Source organism: Eublepharis macularius, chromosome 2 (assembly GCF_028583425.1).
Source record: "Eublepharis macularius isolate TG4126 chromosome 2, MPM_Emac_v1.0, whole genome shotgun sequence".
In the NCBI taxonomy this organism is placed as follows: domain Eukaryota; kingdom Metazoa; phylum Chordata; class Lepidosauria; order Squamata; family Eublepharidae; genus Eublepharis; species Eublepharis macularius.
In genome coordinates this window covers 29,049,985-29,060,225 of record NC_072791.1, presented here as the reverse complement: position 1 = coordinate 29,060,225, position 10,241 = coordinate 29,049,985, and the positions used below count along the sequence as shown (strand labels likewise).

At 45.3% G+C, this 10,241-nt stretch overlaps 1 protein-coding gene across 1 annotated transcript in view; it reads left to right on the top strand.

Annotated features, from left to right (window-relative positions):
* The first annotated feature begins 3,874 nt into the window (after positions 1 to 3,874).
* BDKRB2 (bradykinin receptor B2) overlaps positions 3,875 to 10,241 on the top strand; it is a 29,715-nt gene continuing 23,348 nt past the window's right edge. Inside the window, exon 1 of the mRNA XM_054972174.1 lies at positions 3,875 to 3,918. The gene's annotated coding sequence lies outside the window, so the exon portion shown is untranslated. The remainder of the gene's footprint in view (positions 3,919 to 10,241) is intronic.

Below are 10,241 nucleotides of genomic sequence, written 5' to 3'. Positions count from 1 at the left end.
CCCACACTACCAGAAGGAGCAAAGGTAGGAAGATGGCAGCAGCACACAACAGCCTGTGCCACCACACAAAGCATGGGCAGTAGGGCAAGGCGAGCAGCCAGAGCAGGGGGAGGGAAGCCAGTTGAGCAGTCAGCAGAGGAGTTGGCAGCAGCCAGGCAGAGAGCTATGAGGGAATCCCTCTCCTCCCCCCTCTCCCAGCAAGCTGGCTCATCTCTGTCTTTGAAAACTACAGTTGCCAGGTAAAACTGCATCACCAACCACTGTTTTGAAATCATGCCCAGTGTGTCATTTGCCGTGACCCTAATTCTTGAACTTTCAGTTGCACAAAACCAACAGAGCCAAAGTAGATGATTGCCATCTTAAAGACTAGCAAGTTCTTATTATAGCAAAAGCTTTTGAGGATTAGAGTGCACCAACATGACCGTGCAAGTTTATTCTAGAGTGATAACTTCCTAGTCTTCAAGGTGTTGCATTTCAACTACTTACGAGTGTTCAAAATGATAAAACTTTCCAAAATGATAATCAATGAGAGATATTTTTAGAAAACTAACAACCTAATCCTTAATCAAAAAGAGTCCAGTAGCACCTTTAAGACTAACCAATTTTATTGTAGCATAAGCTTTCGAGAATCAAGTTCTCTTCGTCAGATGCCTGATACAGAGACTGCTCAAATACAGAAGAGGAGGAGAGAGAAGAGGCAATTAGGGGGAGGAAGGGGGAGGGAGCAATCAAAACATTCCTTTGCTAGTATATGTAAACATCTCCTTTTAGCGTGTGTATCTTCAGTCAGAAATACATCCAGTTGTGTCCAGTGGTACTTAGTCATATTTAGTCCATTTTTGCTGAAGCCCTGTTGAAATCAGTGTAACGAGTTAGTCATGACTAAGGCTGAGACAAAAAAGGGAAAGAGGCTTTCTTCGTATACTTTCACACCCTGTGCCCTCCCCCTCAACCTTTAATGATCTTTCAGAGGAAACTGTGAACAGGATTGACAGTGTTTGAGACAAATAAGAAATTTCAAAACAAATTTTAGAGTAACATGGCATCATGATGTCATCAAGCGGGCTACAGGATCCCTGACTTGTTGGGATAACTATTCCTAGCAGGAAGAATAATACCTATTGATTTCAAAAGGAGTTCTGTATTACTTTTTTTCCACATTAGGACTTTATTTATATCATTTATACCCTACTTTTCTCACCTATTGGGATCCAATGTGCCTTATAACATTCCTTCTCCATTTTATCCTCACAATCCAGAGAGGTGGATTAGGCTATGTGGCTGGCCCAAGGTCACCCAGTGGCTGACTGAGGATTCAGACCTAGATCTTCTATGTCCTTGTGGCAGACTGCATATTTTTAAAAAGCCTGAAAGTGCTGTACACATGGCTGCAGGACAAATAAGTGTTAATTCTTCACAGAATCAGAGGGCTTTGAGTGACAGGCTACTTCAAGAAATCTGATTGGGTAGCATGAGCTGGAAAGAGGAGGGTCTTTTTATCAGTCCTAGCAGAGAGAGATCCAGCGTGAAGAGTTGGGAGATGGATTCCTAACAGGGAGCAGTTTTAACCCTGACAGGAGAACTGGGGAAAGTTGGCAAGGAGGTTTGGGAAGTAGGTGTAGAATCCCATTCAGGCCAAAGAAAGGGGATAGGTCTTCTAAGGAGAGGAGACATTCCCTGCCCAATCAAATAGGGAAGTAGCTCGGGAGAGTGGAAAGATCCCTGGTTGGGTGTTGTTGGAAACTGCTTGTGGAGACTTTCAGATTCAATTAACAACTGAAGAAAAGCATTGGTGTGTGGAGAGAGGGGGCTTGGGGTAATAGAAAATATGTACCAGCATTCCTAACTGCAGGAGAAAAACAGAATACTAAAAGAAAGTATACTAGAGGGTTTGAGGAAATACAAGGGAACAAAGCAGGGCCAGATCTAGAGGGGGCAGGGGGGTTGCCTGCCCCCAGTGCCGATGAAGAGGGGGCACTGGGCGCGGCTGCCAACCAGGAGCATGCGGCAGCACTGGCGGTTGAGAGGGAGAGGGCTGGGAAGCTGCCTGTGCACTGCCCCGGCCGCCTGCTGCATTGACGGCTGTGCCTGGCCCGCAGCTGTTGTGCCCAGCCAGGAGTGTGCGCTGGCAGCGGCAGTGCAGGGCAACTGAGCAGGTGGCCTCCCAGCCTTCCTGCTCAGTTGCCCCATGCTGTCGCCTCCAGCACGCGCACTTCCAGCCGGGCGCAACAGCTGCTGGCCAGGCGCAGCCATCGGTGCAGGAGGCAACAGTGCAGGGCAACTGAGCAGGTGGCCTCTCAGCCTTCCCACACTGTTGCCACCAGCACATGTAACTTCTCTTTTCATGGGTTCTAAGAGGCTTAGAAAGCAACTTTCACAAAATTTTAAGAAATAACTTTTTTTTCTTTTAAACTTTTTAACAATTAATAAAATACAACTTTAACAAAAATTAACTCTTAAGTGCAACCATACAAAAAACCTCCAAATGAACAATGTCCTTGAAAAGGCAAACAGTTCAACATCCAAGAAGTGATGAGTCCTCTCTCATCCATTCGAAGCAACTGTACCCCAGGCTTCTGTCTTCTTGTTGGGAATTATAGCCCTGCAAAAATAATACAACCCCAGTAACACCAACTACACACAATACACAAACACCACTTTAAATAATATTTTACATACAACACTTGATTACCTTATTCAAGGTGATAAGAGCTTATAATTTATTAAGCTCTCCAGCAAACAGCCTCCTCCTCAGCAGCCTGCCTCTAGCTTCTTACTCCACCCCACTGGGCTAAACCAATTAATCTCACAGGGGTTACACACGCGCACTCCTAGCTGGGCACAACAGCTGCGGGCCAGGCACAGGAGGCAGCCAGGGCAGCGTGTGGGACAAATGAGCAGGAGGGCTGGGAGGCCACCCGCACGCCACTCTGACTGCCTGCTGTGCCGATGGGGCAGCCAGCTCACAGCTATTGGCCAGGGAGCGCACGGAATTGTGGGTGCGCTCCAGGGGGCGGTGTGCTCTGCGTGATGATGTCATCACACAGTGACATCATCATGCCCTCTGGGTGCATTCGTGTGCGCACTAGTGATCACAGGGGTGGCAACAGCCCTAGAGCTGCCCCCAGGGCCGGTGAGCCTTGCTACAGCCCTGGAACAAAGCCTCAAAATGGAAGCTTTTAAGTATCTGTGAAGAGCATAAGAACTGAAGTCTATACATTTTCTGAATTTTACCTCCTTCTACACACACACACACACACACACACACACACACACAAATAATCTTTGGAATTTTAAAAACGCCTCTGGTGCTATTTCTGTTAATTTAAGGACAAGAGATCGTCATAGTCCTAGTCAGACATTCTAAACAGTACACCATGCTGGTTCTTTTTAGAAAGCAATCAGTCAAGTTTTCAGTTCCCACCGAGGAAAAACTACATGAAAACTTTGAATTCAAATCCACCTTCAAAAGACTCCAGTGGGAAAAGCAACAGTCAGGTGTACCCCCCTCAAAGTAACAGAAAGCTTACTTAAACAAAGAACAAGCTTATTCTATACTGGTTTTAAAAAAACTATAGCAGATCCAGTTCTGTGTTGTGAATTTACATCAGGCCTCAGAACACTATAAATTTTCTCTCTGGAAATATTAACATCTCAGCCGTGATTTCTAACATTCACAGCTTCGTCTCACGCAACTGACTTCATGCCAAAAGCAGCTTCTTAGGGGACGTTTCAAGCCGTGGGTGTGGAAGTGTGTTGTAGCACCATCAGCAGTGGGAGGGGCTGCTTCAATTCTCTTCAGAAACCACCAGCAAAACATAAGTTTGAATCATTCACAAGACGACTGCAGCCTGGAAGTTCCCTGAGGACATTGCTGACTCGCCTTCTTCACAAACGACTGAACTATTTGCTGGAAAGGTATGTGCTACTGATTCTCTTTGAAATCCTAAACTGCCAGCTAACTTCTGAAAGTTTGCCGCAAGCTTTACTAAAGTCTCACTAAATTATCAATGAAGTTATAAGGTGGGGTCTCCTTTTCTTCTTTTTTGCACTTTCAAAACTTTTGCTTTTTCACAGCAATGCAAATACACGTTTGACTGAGGAATGCAATACAGTTTCAAGAGAGATGGCATAATGCCCGTTCAGCTTTGCTCCTGACACAATGGACTTGCATATGCATGGCTGGTGTTTAAGATAGTGAGAACAGTGATTCCAAAACTGGTCTCATCTGAGGTTGTAGGAGTGATAGAGAGCTGTGGGTCACCAACTGCTAATCAATGATAGGTTGGTGATAACAGTGGAGTAAAGGAGCTGGAAAAGGAATGTCTGTATGTTGAGGGTAGGCTCCATAATAATGGTTGCATGTTAGGGGCTGACCCCAAGCCACCCTGCTGTCTCTCAAGAAGGGAGCTCTGACTCTCAAAAGCTTATACTCTGAAAACCTTGTTGGTCTCTAAGTGCCACTGGACACAGAGTCTCTCTATACAAGACATCTTACACAGGGATACTCAAGTGACTTACTTTCTGCGTGGTCTTATATTCAAGTGTACTCTGTCTCCATAGCAGTGCACGTGTATCCACAATGGGAGAACAAGTGTAAGATCTTTTACTTGATCTTACTTGTGTAAGATGTCTTGTGTAGAGAGACTCTCATATCCTCCTGGGGTGCGGGTGGCTTAGGACACTGTCTGCAATATAACCTTTCGCTGCATTATTCACTAACCTCATAATTTCCGTATTAAACTGTGTTTTTAGTGCAATCTTCTCTAATGTTGTGTACAATTACTAGGGAGTAATCGTTGACTTTCTATGTTATCATGATCTTACTGCATTATTTATAGTTGTTTTTAGTGTGATCCTCCTGGGATCATTATGAGGAATGTGGACTGCAAATGAAGTAAATAAACAAACAAACAAACTGGGAAAACAGAGAAGAAAGACAGAAGTATACGGTAAAAACATTAACAGTAGTTCCTGTGTTGCAGCCTGTAGGTTAAAGACGGCTCTCAGGTTCTGAAAAGTTTAGATTGTTGCTGTGGGAAATGCACCCGCACAGGGTAATGCAATTGAAAAAGCAGACTGGCACAATCAAAATACAGTAGCTTTGATGTAGGAGCCACAGAAAAGAGGATAGACTGAAATAGCAATCTTAGGGTCAAACTTGATGTGATGCAGGTGAGGAGGATCTCACATGTTTTTTGATTAAACTAATTTGCAGACACATATTCCCCATTGGTTGCTTTGGAGATCAGGGAAGGGGAATGGTGTGTGTGTGTGTGTGTGGTGGGGGTGGGGGGTGTAATTTCTTCCTATTCCTTTGGAATTATTGAACTGGCCAAAACAAAGCTGCTGTTAGCTCCATGTATCCATCTCCTTCCTTGCCTTCTGTGAAACTAATTGCAGCTTCAGAGGGACAATTTAAATTGCAAAAGAACCATGGGAATGAAAGGTTATAATGCCCACTACGGAGACTCCAGATCATGAAGGGAGGCTTCAAATTAGTTGTTTTCAAGAAATTAGTAGTCCAAATTATTGATTCCTTACATCTCATTTGCCTCTTATTCAAACGTCACTGGATCACTGGGTTTTACTTCTAAGTAAGCTTGCGTAAAATTGTCCTAACTAAAGAGTAAGGATCACCCACAGAAGACCAGGAAGAGATGCTTTTAAAAGGTTTTTCTTTCCCCCACCTTTCCTTCATATGCGCTAGTACCTAGGTTTATGTAGGTGGGCAGGCTAGTAAAATGTTTGTGTGCAAGACCAGGCATCCTGGTCTTGCAGCTTGGCTCTCCGACTGCTGTCCAATGGACTTTTCAACTGTCATTTGTCCAACGTTCCTCCAAGCTGCCTACATTTTCCATCAAAACTTGAGGGAAGCTGAAAAGTGTCCAACCTGTGTCAGGCGTCACTTGTAGTTTGGCCCTAATAGTTGAAGAATTAGGTCCCTGTTTGCAACTGGGGAACAAGGTGCAAGCTGAACGAGCAGGTGTTACAGCATCCCTAGTGATCAGATGGTAGAGAGAATCTTTTGAATGCAGACAGTCTCAGGTTCAATCCCTGACATCCCCAGTGGAAAGGATCACGTAGGAAGTGATGTGAAAGACATCCATCTGAGATTCAATAGTCTCTGCCAATCAGATTAGACTATACTGACCTTGGTGGACCAGTACTCTAACTCAGTATATAGAGCTTCATGAGGTCATGTATATGTAAAACTTTGCTTATCAGCAAGAAGAAACAAATATGTTTTATTTTGCCAGTGACTCTTGCTGTGAAGAGTATGAAAAAAGTTCTAAGGCATCATCCATGAAAAATATAATCCCAACAGTGAGACTAAATAGCTTTTGTATAATCAGTATATTAGAGGAAGGGCTCGATAATATATCATTATTTCCCTTGGCTCTCAGAGACTGGTTCTGCATTAGATCTCTGTATCTCTCCCAGCTATAATATTAAAAATGGGGTTTAAAGCATTTGGAGCTTGTGTAGAAGCCATAGCCAGCACAGCCGTGGCTTGGGCGGAACTGGACATTTGACAGGACTCAGAGATGACTCAGAATCCCACCACTGATCATTCTTATCAATGTTCCCGATAATGTGCATACTTGTGCTATGATCTCCAATGCACCTTAACAGGTGGAATGTGGGATGCAAGCTAAAAGCAGTAGAACAGTAAGACTTGAGTCCAATGGCACCTTAGAGATCAACAAGATTTTCAGGGTATGAGCTTTGGAGAGTCAAAACTCCCTTCTTCAGGGAAGTCCTCTGTTAGTCTCTTGGGCAAGACCCTCCAAAAAAATAACTGGAGGTAGCTTCGGTGGAAACCATTTTTGGATCTCCTCCAGTTGTTGTTTCTACAGCACTCACAGGGAACAAATGCCTCAAACTGAGGGTCAAACTTGACATAATGAGTGCCATGTCTAGACTCTCTGTCAGCCTTTTGAAAAGGAAATTACAGTTATGCACAGCCCTGATTCAGACTTGGGCAGTGTGGTGAGAGAAGTTTAATCCTTCCATCCTTCCATGGCTACCACTCTCCCATGCTGTTATTAGCACTTTGAAGGGGGGTGGGGAATGTGCATCTGGCTTTTGCCTATGGTCCCCCTTCCTTCTAAAGGGTTGTTGTAGGTATGGGCCTTTATTACTGCGAATGAGTGGGGCCTCATTAGGAAATGGCTGTGTCTAAGCACTCGTGGGGAACTGGAGAAGGTGACCTCCCATGTGAGCGATGGTGATGGGGCAGGTGCATGTGAGCCTGTGGGAAAAGGACATTTCACATCTGGGCTAGGAAGAGAGAAAAGCAGACCCTGCTTTAAGTTGGCTGACATATCTGGTGCAAGATATTTTATTTTATTGTTTTCATTTATAGTCCACCTTTCTCACAGGGACCCAAGGTGGTTTGCAAACTATGATAACATCAGGCAATCTGTGAGTTTATTAAAAGATACGATAACATTTTAATCTAACATCAATGATTTCTAGTAAGGCAAAGAATGCAGTTGGGCTGAGATTAAGGGCCAAGGTACAAGTGCCATAGTGATAGAGTGGAGTGCAAGTGGAGCGCAAGTGAACAGGGAGGAATACATGTGAGTCTGTTCACTTGCCATTCAAGTGTCATTCGTCACTTGTAGCTTGGCCCTAAGTAACAGGGGGGAAAGGAGTGGGGAAGATAGTGGATCTGTTGCCCTATCAGAGTGCTCTTTTCCTCCACCATGGTTCTACCTGTATATTTATAAACAAAGCAAATTTTACTCCCCACAAATCATAAGATACTACTGCTTCCTCCTCTAACAAAAACTAGCTTGGGTAAGCACTGCCCTTAAACTTCTTGCTTCTTAGAGAAACATGGAACACTAACTGGGCTATTACTGTGCAGGCAGTCCAGTTTCTATTGCCATGGAGGGGTAGGAAAGTCATTTCCCCCATTCTCATCCCAACATACCTCCAAACAAAATTATGCCTCCATGCAGCTGTAATTGCTGGTAAAAAGAATTTGGGGGATCCAGTCACAGGTAGGGTTCCAAGGGCAAACTCCCAGTGATTTGCCTCCCTGTGATTGGCAGGAGGTAGCAAGCGCCCAGGAGGTTGCCTACCACTGACGGGCACCCAGCGAACACATGCCTTGTGTGTGCTCGCTGGGGGCGCAGTGACATCACTTCCAGAAGTGGTGTCATCATGCCAGCCACGGGAGAATTCCCGCACTTCATTCAGGACTTATTTGGGCCCCTAATGAGCTGAATCAGCCCAAAGCAGAGCACAGGAGTGGTTGCGCAGCTGGCAAGGTGACATCACTTCGAGAAGTGGCATCACCACTTCAGCCTCAGGGTGCACTCAAAGAAAGGCTGCATGCCCGACATAAGGTAAGTGCCAGATACCCTACCCTTCATGGGGGAGGGGAGAGGGACCTGGCAACCTTAGTCACAGGTCTCTAAGTATCTTATTCATTTTAACCTCAAGTGAGTTTTGTTCCATTTAACCATTTATTGTCTACTCTGAGAGGCAACAGGTCTCCGAGGCCTCAAGCTCATAAAAATGTTAACTCTCTTCCTATAGACATCATAGGACACCAGTGAGCAGCAAAAAGGTGAATGCCAGGTCCCCCCCGCCCCCCGGTCAGGAAGGTAAGAGAACCTGGCAACCCTACACTGACAAGAAAGATCTTTCTACAAACTTGAAGAAAGCCTCAGGTTTGCAGAAAAATACAAAATCTAAAACCAAACAAACCTCCAAAATGTTGTGATGTTACCCCCCCCCTCAAATAATAGAAGCAGGCCTGTAGCTTTAAGAAAGAAATGCCCTCAGAGGTGGTTGTTAGGCAAACACAATTGTCAGAATTTAAGACTTGGTTTCTGTCATTAAAAGGTAGGATCAGGTCAGGTCTAGAGATGGGCATGAAATGGGGGGAAATGAACCCTGAGTTTCGTGGTTCATTGTATTCCACGAAACATGAATCACGAACTTTCACGAAACAATTCATTAGGTTCGTGATTCATCAGATCCTGGGGTCCTACAACAGCCCCCTTCATACCCAGAGATGCCAAACTCGCCAGGAGACTTCAGCAGACTCTCCTCCAGCCACCCTCCAAGTAGCTCTCTTCAGGCTCTCTTTGCTAACTTTTCCTTCTTGTCCTTCCGCCCTCCTGCTGCTCTGACATGCCCTCCCCCCTGCCTGCAAGTTCTCGAAGGAAAAGCCAAGCAGAGCAGATCCACTCATGATCCTCTCTGGGGAGCTTGGGGGCAGGGGGCTGGGAAGGCATGTCAGAGCGGCAGGAGGACAGGAGGTAGAGAGTCAGGGAAGGGTTCCTGAAGCTGGAAATCAGCAAGCAGCAACAGAAAGAGCTGCTGAGGCTGCCGCCACAACCAATGCTACTCCACCATCCCGTTCTTAAAAACGGAGAAGGGAAACAGAGAGGGGAAGGAGTCTCCGACTACAGTTCCTAGGTCAACTTGCACAGACCCGCATTGCTCAGCTCTCAGGTTGGCAGCAAGAGCTGCCTGTCAAGGTTATGTGAGCAAGGATTGAGGTTTCCACAGCAACAAAAGGTCTGCAGACATTCTGAGCCTATGTTGCCTAGAAATCAATGGATCAGCGCCAACCAGTCTGGCATCATGAACCATTCACGAATTGAACGAATTGGCCCCCAAAGTCATAAATTTCGTGAAAAATGCAGCCACATGAAACATGTTTTTGTGATATACGAATCGGCTTGATTCATCATGAAATTTGATTTGTATTTTGATTCGTGCCCATGTCTAGTCAGGTCCCTTTCTAAAGCTACTTTAGCCTTAGAGGGAGGACTCATTGGGATCAGGCTAACCACCACCACCATCATCATCATCTGAGCAGAATACAACATATATAAAATACATAAATATAAAATACATATCAAGCAACTTGTTACCATACAACTTCCATGACTCACCCAGGACTGACTGCTTGCTCCTGTTGAACAGCAGCCACCCAGAGAAGACAGTGTGGTGTAGTGGTTAGAGTTTCAGATTAGGCTCTTGGTGACCCAGGTTTGAATCCCCGCTCTGACATGGAAACTCACTTGGTGGTTTTGGGCCCGTCACACACTCTCAGCCTAATAGGGTAGCCAGCCTCCAGGTGGTAGCTGGAGATCTCCTGGAATTATAACTGATCTCCAGGCCACAGAGATCAGTTCCCTTGGAGAAAATGGCTGCTTTGGAGAGTGAACTCTGTGACATTATACCTCACTGAGGTCCCTCCCCTCCTCAAA